This window comes from Coregonus clupeaformis, chromosome 6 (genome assembly GCF_020615455.1).
Source record: "Coregonus clupeaformis isolate EN_2021a chromosome 6, ASM2061545v1, whole genome shotgun sequence".
NCBI classification, from domain to species: Eukaryota; Metazoa; Chordata; class Actinopteri; order Salmoniformes; family Salmonidae; genus Coregonus; species Coregonus clupeaformis.
The window spans coordinates 27,427,925-27,440,581 of record NC_059197.1 but is presented as its reverse complement, the minus strand read 5'-3'; the positions used below and the strand labels follow the sequence as shown (position 1 = coordinate 27,440,581).

At 43.1% G+C, this 12,657-nt stretch overlaps 1 pseudogene; it reads right to left on the bottom strand.

Annotated features, from left to right (window-relative positions):
- Positions 1-865: 865 nt before the first annotated feature.
- Positions 866-12,107, bottom strand: LOC121568487 (annotated as a pseudogene).
- Between the last annotated feature and the right edge of the window lie 550 nt (positions 12,108-12,657).

Sequence of the window (12,657 nt, the reverse complement as noted above, 5' to 3'; positions counted from 1 at the left end):
TTACATACCCAAATCTAACTGCCTGTAGCTCAGGACCTGAAACAAGGATATGCATATTCTTGATCCCATTTGAAAGGAAACACTGAAGTTTGTGGAAATGTGAAATTAATGTAGGAGAATAACACATTCGATCTGGTAAAAGATAATACAAAACAAAATAACATGCGTTTTCTTTTTTTTCTTCATCTTTGAAATGCAAGAGAAAGTCCACAATATAATATTGCAGTTTAGGTGCAATTTAGATTTTGGCCACTAGATGGCAGCAGTGTGTGCAACGTTTCAGATCGATCCAGTGAAGCATTGCAATACTGGACTATTTTGTATCAAGTCTGCCCAAATGTGCTGAATTGGTCAATTGATACATTTAAGTACATAACTATAGAGAACATACAAAAATTATATGGTAATATAAAATGTACATTTACACACTCCCAGGAATGTCATACATGATGGATCATTAGCTTATACACTAACTTTCACACATCTAGATGGCCGGGTGGGGTGGGTGTGGAGCCAGAGACAGCAGGGGTTTAAACTGTAGAACCCAGTTCCTACATTTGAATATAAAAATTGATTTTATCAAACAAAACTATGCTACATTTTATCTCTGGGACCCTTAGGATGACAAATCAGAGCAAGATTACTGAATGTAAGTGCATTATTTACCTTTAGAGGTGAATGTATCAAACCAGTTGCTGTGATAATTTTGTTGTTGTTGTGCACTCTCCTCAAACAATAGCATGGTATCTTTTCACTGTAATAGCTACTGTAAATTGGACAGTGCAGTTAGATTAACAAGAATTTAAGCTTCCTGCCCATATAAGACATGTCTATGTCCTGGAAAGTTTGCTGCTACTTACAACAGTCATGCTAATCACATTAGCGCACGTTAGCTCAACCGTCCCATACATGGGATACCGATCCCGTAGAGGTTAAATGGCTTTCAAAATTAAACTGTGTTTTGTCTTTTTATTAGGTCTCGTCGATTTATACGTCACCAATCCGTTCAGTCAGATTGTTACGCACAAATTAGCTTTGGAAAGAATGCACCTTAAGCCTCTTCAGAATAAAGTGGATATTATGGATTGTGTTAAGGTTACGGATTTCTGTTTATTTATTAAATCAGTTTAATACAGAGTAGATATGATCAGATACAGAGGATGGTAGACTACACACAAATGTAGAAAGTGTCTGCCCGTGAGGAAGTATTCTGATGGTTTTGAGCAAGTGGATTATTCATTAACATTTCTCATTGGTAACTTGAACGACGTGTACACAGACTTCTTGTGTGAGCTGTGCAACTGACTTGAAGTACTGCAAATATTAGTGTAATCAATAAACTCGTAACTGTTCAGTAAACCACTTTATAATGGGTATTCCAGCATTTAAGCATTAAAACCACAAAATTAAACAGATATAAAGCATCCCAAAATATGGTCCCTCGCTGGAAAAATAGCTTTCTATTCTATAAGCACTGCTTATGAATTTATAAGCACTGATGAGTATTTACAGTGGCTTAACAAAAGTACCATAAACTCAATGTCATATTCCATGATTTTGTAAGTCCATATAACACCTCTCATCCACAACATCATCAGGCACCTCCCTGAGGACTAACTTCAAGAGCTCTGCATCTGGTCCCGCCTCAAAGCTCAAGTACCACCGACCCGACAGCGATGACTTAAATCTGCATTTAGTTTAACCAGGAATGAGTTCCATGAAGAACATAGCCTCATGTGACTAGCCAACTTTCTCAGACAAAGATTGCTCCTGGGGGAAAATAGGGGAGGGTTTTTTGGTTACCTTTGTCTTGTCAGTGTGAAGTGTGTTTGTGCAAACAGCTGGTATGAAGGTACAGTAATAATTACACCTGGGTCGTGTTCAATTGGGAGAAACTGTGAAATGGGGAGGTACTTCCTGATCTTGTCTCATAAGGAGAACACGGATTTTTGCTTTTTGTTGAACAACTGCTGAACCCGACCCAGTTGTCAACCCATACTAAGGCTAAAGGGACTGTTCAGTGTGTTGCTTTGTGGGAAGTTCAACTGTAAAATGTTGTGAAATAAATCCATACATTACATGTAACGTAGATGTAAGCACTGTTAATTTCAAAATCAATGCAAATGTCTGTATTCAAAATGTATGCTTACCAGTGGTTTGGCAGAAACTCCTTTTTGGTTCCCATTATTTTTACAGTACACCATATAAGTTTGCTTAAAAGTTGCTGACAGTCACAGAGAGAGTAACAGCCCTTACTCTGGGCATGTCATTGTTTCTATAGAATTGGATATTGAACCGGCAATCATCTCGAAACCAGAAAACAAGACAAAATATGCATTCAACAGAGGGAAATACTGTATGTCTTGCAGCAATATGCGTAAAGTACCTTTGCATGTTTTTGTCATATGGATGTCACATGATCTTCACTGGTGCATGGGGTTGTGATATGCAGGCGCATCAGTAGCCTAATCTCTGTACCATACTTTGAGGGACGGTTTACCGGACACAAATTCAGGGGTTAAAGCCCCCCAAAATCCCATACTTAAACGTAGAGGTAGACTCAGCTAAGTTACATAGTCACGTGCAACACTGCAGATTTGAAATGAGCAAGATTCAAGACTTCACTCTCACACAGAATCTGCGCATGTGCAAAGGTTCGCTTCACGCTGTTACAGCGTGGTAGCCACGGAACCAAAACAGCAGAGAAGTTGAGCCTCGTGCTTCAATGCTCTTAGTTGTTGTGGAAATTGACCCACAATGCTGTTTACTTTCTGCATCTAAGTCATATCATTGTCGCTCTCAGATCGATTGTCTGTGGAGCCAAGTTAACCTCCCCTTTCATGTAAAAAAAAGTCATGACCATCATGCTTTTAGGGAAAGAGGATAATTTTGTACATTAATTTAATATGACAGAAATCCTTCACAGTGACAGACCTTTAACCCCTGGAAATTGGGTTCACTAGGTATATTGACCTGCTTTGCATTGCTCCTGATTACTCTCTTCAAACTTGAGACATTCTTAATCTACAACCAGGAATCGGTTGCTTTTGATTTGGATAATTTTTTTTGAAGTATTTATTAGTCTCTTTTTCAAAATCATCCAACTCTAAATCTGCAGAAGAGGGAATGTGTGATCACAAAAAAATAACATTTGACAGTGTGATATACAAAACAGACTGACCAGGTGAATCCAGGTGAAAGCTATGATCCCTTATTGATGTCATTTGTTAAATCCACTTCAATCAGTGTATATGAAGTGCAGGAGCCTTGAGACAATTGAGACATGGACTGTGTGTGTGTGCCATTCAGAGGGTGAATGGGCAAGACAAAATATTTAAATGCCTTTGAACAGGGTATGGTAGTAGGTGCCAGGCGCACCGGTTTGTGTCAAGAACTGCAACGCTGCTGGGTTTTTCACGCTCAACAGTCCCATGTGTATCATGAATGGTCCACCACCCAAAGGACATCCAGCCAACTTGACAACTGTGGGAAGCATTGGAGTCAACATGGGAATACAGCAATAAGCAGACCAGTAAGCAGACCACCTACCTTCCTGTAAGCAGACCACCTACCACCTACCTTCCTCGCCCTAACAATGACTCCCATTGTTAGGGCGAAGACCATCTCATCATTATATACAGCATCTCTGATGGCATCATCCTCTATGAGGAAATAGCAAGCATTTTTTAAATGTTCTGTTTGAGATACAAGTTTGAGGTGTGGTTTTTGAAGTGTTTTTTCCCCTCCAATTTATGCTTTGGCCACAAATACGAATATAGGATGAGTCACCAACATTATTTGGGTATGAGTTAACAGAATGTGAGATTTTCACTGGACAATTTCTTTAAGATTCTATTATTTAAGCTGGACCTAAATAACACATGGCCTAGGTAAGACGATCCACATCTACATGACTTGTAATTGTAAGAAATGTATATTACCTTCGTTTCTGACTTTACAGGGAATCAGTCCACACAGACAACATGAAGAAAACAAAGACGGAAGGAGCAGAGGGTGAAATCTCAGTCTGACAATGCTCAGTTGGTATAACATGGCGCTTGCAATGCCAGGGTTGTGGGTTCGTTTCCCACGGGGGGGGGCCAGTATGAAAAATGTATGCACTCACTAACTAAGTCGCTCTGGATAAGAGTGTCTGCTAAATGACAAAAAAAAACACACAAAAAACCAACATTTACATCGGTAGTTTACACGTGGATATAAAAAACAAACTTCAGTCAACCTTTTAAAGCACCACTTTACCTTGAAAAATATGTCCCCGTCTACTACCGCAAACTCAACACACTTAGTCGGAGCTGCTTGCCATCTTCTCAGAATCAAGCTTGAACGTCACTAGAGGCAAAAAATATGTTATTAGGCCTATATTTATGACAAATACTGTCATACATGTATTTATCTACTTACTGACCATGTGCCCTTCATCTATATTAATCTATACATAGGTTAGTTAAATTGCCTACTCAAGTAGCCTTCATAATACTATAATATAGCTTATATAATTTGCATTTAATAAAACACTACTATTAGAATAGCCTCCACTCATACAAATGCAGATGTGGGTCTGGGGATTTTCTTTCAAACACCAGAGGGAGACATTTAACTTGATTATGCCATGAATCGAGCTGCACTGAGTGTACAAATCATTAGGAATACCTGCCCTTTCCAAGACAGACTGACCAGGTGAAAGCTATGATCCCTTATTGATGTCACCTGTTAAATCCACTTTATCACTGTAGATGAAGGCGAGAAGACAGGTTAAAGAAGGATTTGTAAGCCTTGAAACAACTGAGACATGGATTGTGTATGTGTGCCATTCAGAGAGTGAATGGGCAAGACAAAATATTTAAAATGCCTTTGAACAGGGTATGGTAGTAGATGCCAGGCGCACCGGTTTGAGTGTGTCAAGAACTGCAACGCTGCTGTTATTTATTTTAAGGCTCAACAGTTTCCAGTGTGTATCAAGAATGGTCCACCACCTAAAGGACATCCAGCCAACTTGACAGCTGTGGGGCTCATTGGAGTCAACATGACCCAGCATCCCTGTGGAACGCTTTCGACACCTTGTAGAGTCCATGCCCAGACGAATTGAGGCTGTTCTGAGGGCAAAATGGGGGGCTAGCAACTTAATATTAGGAAGGTGTATGTAATCACCATTCCATGACTATGGTTAGTGCTATATGGGATCCTTACCTTAACCATTTTAAATGTAAACTTCAAATGAGGTAGGGAAGGTCCAAGGATCCCGGATCTATCCCCATTCCAGAACTAGAGCTTTCATCTTTGAACAATCATCAAGTTTCATTGGTCAGATATCCCTAAAAGTGAGGACTAAGAGTAAGCTACACGATATGCGCCCGCGAGGAGAAACATCATAAAAAGGTCGATAAGTCAACTGCGAGAACAGAACCCAACATGTTTATAAAACAATACTATTATTTATTACCTCGGAAATGTCGACTTCTGTAGGCTATTCAGCCATGCCTTGAAGTTCGAAAACGTTTCTTAAATATTTTATTAATCTTTCCGGAGATAGCCCTGGTTATAGCCTATACCTAAGTGGCAGTGATGTGCAATTGTTTTTAGGCGAGGTGGCACTTTCTTTTAACTTAATAATTTCTCAATAAAAATGTGTACTGGCAGATGTAGCCTATTCATGGATTGCACCTCCGTCACGTTGTTGCTAAAGCCAATTTATGCTTGAACTGATATGATCAGTATTGCCAACTCCTCAGTAAGGAAAGTAGCTATTGGCTGTCCTAAAAGTCACTAAATGACGATTTGCATAATTGGCCATGTGCATGTAATTGTGATGGATGCTGTAGGAGAGGAATAACGTCGTGGGAGAGACAAAAAGTTAGTAAAAAAATACCCTAAATATGTTTAGAACTACAAATGAACTTTCTTCTATTGATTCTTGTTAGTTTTTTTATGTCACAATTCCAACCCTCCTCCTTTATCCGGGCTTGGGACTGGCAAAAGTGACCCAAAAGAGACACTCTGGCGGAGTTACTTAGAGTTTTTTTTTTTTTTGCATGCGCGATTCATTTGCAGTCTGGACGCGGAGGGGTGAACATCTGCTGCTCTGACTGCAGCTGGGAGGGACTGCTGCGCGAGGACTGGGCCGCCTGTGAGTGCTTTGGGACGGGGGTGAGCCCACGGCAGCACCCGCTGCTCGTTGAGAAGAGTAAGAACAATACGTGCTTTCACATCAGAGTCTCCAAAAGTCTCCAATAACACCAGAAAAAGTCGCTAGATTTGTCGCTAGTCGCGTTTTTGAAAATGTGTCGCTAGAGGGATATGAATACTCGCTAAATATAGCGACAAAGTCGCTAAATTGGCAACACTGGATATGATCCGGAGGCTGCATATGAAGTGTGTGACGAAATCACGGAGCCTCCAGAAGCTTGCAGAGGCCAAATCGAGCACCGCAACGCTCCTCCCAAATTTTGTAACGCAGCCATATTGATGCTCAAAAGTAGAACGGGGGCTAATGACTGTTTCGTCTAAATTACACTATAGGCGCTTGGGAATATGATATTGCTAAAGTACGCACATATTAAGCTGCATGGTCAATCCGACCTCCGCATTGGCTGTGCAGCATTTATGGTGATATGGCCTTTGCAGAAGTCAGGGCATTCATACTTCTTGTGCATCAAATCAAATTGTATTGGTCACATACACGTTTAGCCGATGTTATTGCGGGTGTAGCGAAATGCTTGTGTTTCTAGCTCCAACAGTGCAGTAATATCTAACAATTCACAACAATACACAATATCTAAAAGTAAAAGAATGGAATTAAGAAATATATAAATATTAGGACGAGCAATGTCGGAGGGGCATAGACTAAAATACAGTAGAATAGAATACAGTATATACATATGAGATGAGTAAAGCAAAATTATGTAAACATTATTAAAGTGACTAATGTTCCATTATTAAAGTGGCCAGTGATTTCAAGTCTATGTATATTGGGCAGCAGCCTCTAAGGTGCAGGGTTACATAACCAGGTGGAAGCCGCCTAGTGATGGCTATTTAACAGTCTGATGGCCTTGAGATAGAAGCTGTTTTTCAGTCTCTCGGACCCAGCTTTGATGCACCTGTACTGACCTCGCCTTCTGGAAGATAGCGGGGTGAACAGGCAGTGGCTCGGGTGGTTGTTGTCCTTGAATATCTTTTTGGCCTTCCTGTGACATCGGGTGCTGTAGGTGTCCTGGAGGGCAAGTAGTTTGCCCCCGGTGATGAGTTGGGCAGACCGCACCACCCTCTGGAGAGCCCTGCAGTTGCGGGCGGTGCAGTTGCCGTACCAGGCGGTGATACAGCCCGACAGGATGCTCTCAATTGTGCATCTGTAAAATGTTGAGGGTTTTAGGTGCCAAGCCAAATTTCTTCAGCCTCCTGAGGTGTGGGTGGACCATTTCAGATCGTCAGTGATGTGTACGCCGAGGAACTTGAAGCTTTCCACCTTCTCCACTGCGGTCCCATCGATGTGGATAGGGGCGTGCTCCCTCTGCTGTTTCCTGAAGTCCACAATGAGCTCCTTTGTTTTGTTGACGTTGAATGAGAGATCATTTTCCTGGCACCACACTCCCAGGGCCCTCACCTCCTCCCTGTAGGCTGTCTCGTCATTATTGGTAATCAGGTCTACTACTGTTGTGTCGTCTGCAAACTTGATGATTGAGTTGGAGGCGTGCGTGGCTACGCAGTCATGGGTGAACAGGGAATACAGGAGGGGGCTGAGCACGCACCGTTGTGTTGAGGATCAGCGAAGTGGGGGTGTTGTTTCCTACCTTCACCACCTGGGGGCGGAAGTCCAGGACCCAGTTGCACAGGACGGGGTTCAGGCCCAGGTCCCCGAGTTGAATGATGAGCTTGGAGGGTACTATGGTGATGCAAGCAATATAATCAGATTTTTTTTTTAAACAGGTAAAAATACACCTTGTGGAACAGTGGGGACTGTGAAGAGACACACATACATAGACACTCACTCTACACACACATGTAAATATAAATATATGATAGTGGAGTAGTGGCCTGAGGGAACACATTAAATGTATTGGCTAAAGTGTTATGAAATATAATGTCATGTAATATTTTAAATTGTATATAACTGCCTTCATGTTGCAGGACCCCAGGAAGAGTAGCTGCTGCCTTGGCAGCTAATGGGGATCCTTAATAAATACAAAAATACAAAATACAAATGGTGTTGAATGCTGAGCTATAGTCAATGAACAGCATTCTTACATAGGTATTCCTCTTGTCCAGATGGGATACGGCAGTGTGCAGTGCGATGGCATCGTCTGTGGATCTATTGGGGCGGTAAGCAAATTGAAGTGGGTCTAGGGTGTCAGGTAAGGTAGAGGTGAAATAATCTTAACTAGCCTCTCAAAGCACTTCACGATGACATAAGTGAGTGCTATGGGGCGATAGTTATTTAGTTCAGTTACCTTTGCTTTCTTGGGTACAGGAACGATGGTGGACATCTTGAAGCAAGTGGGGTCAGCAGACTGGGATAGGGAGAGATTGAATATGTCTGTAAACACTCCAGCCAGCTGGTCTGCGCATGCTCTGAGGACGCGGCTAGGGATACCGTCTGGGTAGGCAGCCTTGCGAGGGTTAACACGCTTAAATGTCTTACTCACGCAGGCCACGGAGAAGGAGAGCCCACAGTCCTTGGTAGCGGGCCGCGTCGGTGGCATGGCATTATCCTCAAAGCGGGCGAAGGTGTTTAGCTTGTCCGGAGGCAAAACGTTCAAGGAGCAGTGTAGAGCTGTTGAGCAGAGGTGTTGTCAAGGAAGTGAGTTAGTTTGAGGACGTCCTGCCCCCACCTACCAATCATGTCAATGCAGAGCTATACAGAGCTTTATAAACTGGCTGGTTCGAGCTCTGAATGCTGATTGGCTGACAGCCGTGGTATATATACGTATACGTATACCACTCCTATGACAAAACATTTCATTTTACTGCTCTAATTACGTTGGTAACCAGTTTAAGGCACCTCTGGGGTTTGTGGTACACAGTGCCTTCGGAAAGTATTCAGACTTTTTCCACATTTTGTTACGTTACAGCATTATTCTAAAATGGATTAAATAAATAAAAATCCTCAGCAATCTACACACAATACCCCATAATGGCAAAGCAAAAACAGATTTAGAAATTTTTACAAATGTATTAAAAATAAAAAACAGAAATACCTTATGTACAATAAGTATTCAAACCCTTCGCTATGAGACTTGAAAATGAGCTCAGGTGCATCCTGTTTCTGAGGAGATCTGAGGAAGGGTACCCAAACATTTCTGCAGCATTGAAGGTCCCCAAGAACACAGTTCCCTCCATCATTCTTAAATGGAAGACGTTTGGAACCACCAAGACTCTTCCTAGAGCTGGCCGCCCGGCCAAACTGAGCAATCAGGGGAGAAGGGCCTTGGTCAGGGAGGTGACCAAGAACCCAATGGTCACACCGACAGAGCTCCAGAGTTCCTCTGTGGAGATGGGAGAACCTTCCAGAAGGACAACCATCTCTGCAGCACTCCACCAATCAGGCCTTTATGGTAGAGTGGCCAGACAGAAGCCACTCCTCGGTAAAAGGCACATGACAGCCCCCTTGGAGTTTGCCAAAAGGCACATAAAGGACTCTCAGACCATGAGAAAAGATTCTCTGGTCTGATGAAATCAAGATTGAACTCTTTGGCCTGAATGCCAAGTGTCACGTCTGGAGGAAACCTGGCACCATGGTGGTGGCAGCATCATGCTGTGGGGATGTTTTTCAGCGGCAGGGATAGAAGACTAGTCAGGATCGAGGGAAAGATGAACGGAGCAAAGAACAGAGAGATCCTCGATGAAAACCTGCTCCAGAGCGCTCAGGACCTCAGACTGGGACAAAGGTTCACCATCCAACAGGACAACGACCCTAAGCGCACAGCCAAGACAACGCAGGCGTGGCTTCGGGACAAGTTTCTGAATGTGCTTGAGTGGCCCAGCCAGAGCCCGGACTTGAACCCGAACGAACAACTCAACAAGCTTCACCTGGAATGCTTTTCCAACAGTCTTGAAGGAGTTCCCACATATGCTGAGTACTTGTTGGCTGTTTTCCTTCACTCTGCAGTCCGACTCATCCTCTACGGCAGGGTTCTTCATTTCCGGTCCTGGAGGGCCGAAACACCTCTGTTTTTCATCCTCTCCTTCTAATCAGGGGCTAATTCAGACCTGGGACACCAGGTGAGTGCAATTAACTACCAGGTAGAAATAAAAAACAGAACTGTTTCGGCCCTCCAGGACCGGAATTGAAGAACCCTGCTCTACAGCCTGTAGCTCAGTTGGTAGAGCATGGCGCTTGCAACGCCAGGGTTGTGGGTTCAATTCCCACGGGGGGCCAGTATGGAAAATGTATGCACTCACTAACTGTAAGTCGCTCTGGATAAGAGCTTCTGCTAAATGACTAAAATGTACATTCCTTCGACCTCATGGCTTGGTTTTTGCTCTGTCAACTGTGGGACCTTATATAGACAGGTGTGTGCCTTTCCAAATCATGTCCAATCAATTGAATTTACCACAGGTGGACTCCAATCAAGTTGTAGAAACTTCTCAAGGATGATCAATGGAAATAGGATGCACCTGAGCTCATTTTCAATTCTCATAGCAAAGGGTCTGAATTCTGATGTAAATAAGGTATTTCTGTTTTTAATACTTTTGCAAAAAATTCTAAAAGCCTGTTTTCGCTTTGTCATTATGGGGTATTGTGTGTAGATTGATGAAAAAAATATATATTTGATCAATTTTAGAATAAGGCTGTAACGTAACAAATTGTGGAAAAAGTCAAGGGGTCTAAATGCACTGTATATGTGCGTCAATGTCCACAGAGTGGTAGAGGGGGGGCATGGATGGTGGGGACACTGCTTTAATGGGCATCTGTGCTGTGGGTATGGGCGAGGTTGTAGTGTTCAACATAGGCACTTTGCTGCTCACCGCTACTGTCACAGGGGGAGAGAGAGCTGTTAAGAGTCAACCTTCACAATTGAACTACATCACATTAGAATTTAAGATTTAATTTAAAACCAGTTGTGAATTATGTTGAAAATGTATTGAAACCATGTTCAGCATTAGGAAAAGGATGGGGGACGGAACACTCTCTATTTTTAGTTATTAGAAGAATTAAGGAAAGTAAAGAACCAGCTTCTCACATACCTGCCATTATGTCGTCCTGTGCAGGGAAGGCCACTACCAGGCCTGTCAACTGCTGCCCCAACATCTGCTGCTGGCTCACCATCAGCCTCAGCAGGTCAGGGCAGGAGCTGTCAGGGTAGTCTGCCGTATTAAGTCTGGACTGCTGGGTGGCCAAGGTACAAAGCTGGTCTGCAGGGGCTCCCTCGGGTTATCCTTCAGGCCTTTATGTACTCTTTGGTGAACTGCTCCTTGAGGATCATCTTCTTATTCTGCAGCTATGGCTGAGATCCTCTGGCCTTTGTCTCTTTCACGATGCACTCCAAGGGCTGGTATGGGTGGAAGGGAGCCGGCAGGTCTGCATGGACCATCTGCAGCGATGGGGTTATCCTGTAGGGGGCTCAGCCTCTGCTTGGAGCCGCCTGAGAGCCACACAGGACAACACAACCAGTTAGCGACAAGGTTGTACCATACAATATGACATTAATTATTACCATGGCCAGGGATTGGAATGGAACTCAGGGAGCCTGTTTGAGTTAGGTAAGATGTAAGGAGATATTACAAAAGTATACAAAAGTTGTTTGTCTGTTAGTAAACCAGCTGTCCCTACCTGAGAGGTGTCATGGGAGGGGGTGAGAGCTGAGATTCAGTAGGTCTGGCGTGGGGACCGACAGGATGTTGTTTGGGTAGTCGAGGAGGTAGGACACCACGATGGTGTGACCACGCTTAGCACCTCCTTCTCCTCATCACTGTCCTTTCCTTCCGTGACCTCCTCATCGCTGCAGGACGATTCTCAGTACTCGCGCATCTTCCAACTGTCACAGACACCCTTGATTTTGAGGAAATGCACTGCCCCGTCCAACCCTGGGAGTAGCCAGAGCAAGGCAAGAGTTACAGATTAAGTTGACTAAGACATTAGAGATGCTGTCCATGTTCACTTCATGGATCTCCTTTCTTGCCACAGCGTGACTAAAAAAACAATAACCGCGACACGTCTGTCATAGTCCTTTATTAGTCGACGGCGGGGTTGCGGTCACAGCTGTCATTTAGTTATATCAAATAGTTATTATACACCCAGTGGATTATGTTTGTGTATGCCTATGAATACTATTTTGGTTACTATAGCACTTAAGTGTGCCTTTTCAGTGTATTAGGCCTGTTATGATAGTTAGTGATTAATAATTAGTTACACCTAAAATGGCGCCAGTGCATGTTACTTCAGTATTATGCCCCACCATTTCCAGTGTTTTAAGGGATTTAGTGAGATTCCACCATTCAGTTATGTAAATTAGTAATGCCCTAGTCATTAATGTGCTACTACTGCCACCTAGTGGTGCTTTAGATTAGGCCCTTTACATGTAGTAACCTGTTATAGTGATGCCTTTTCAGTTTTGCATTTTGCTTCCTCCTATAGGACAACCACACACAAGCAATATCACCTTTCCACATCCACAGTTATGAATCAGTGGTACAAGCAGTAGC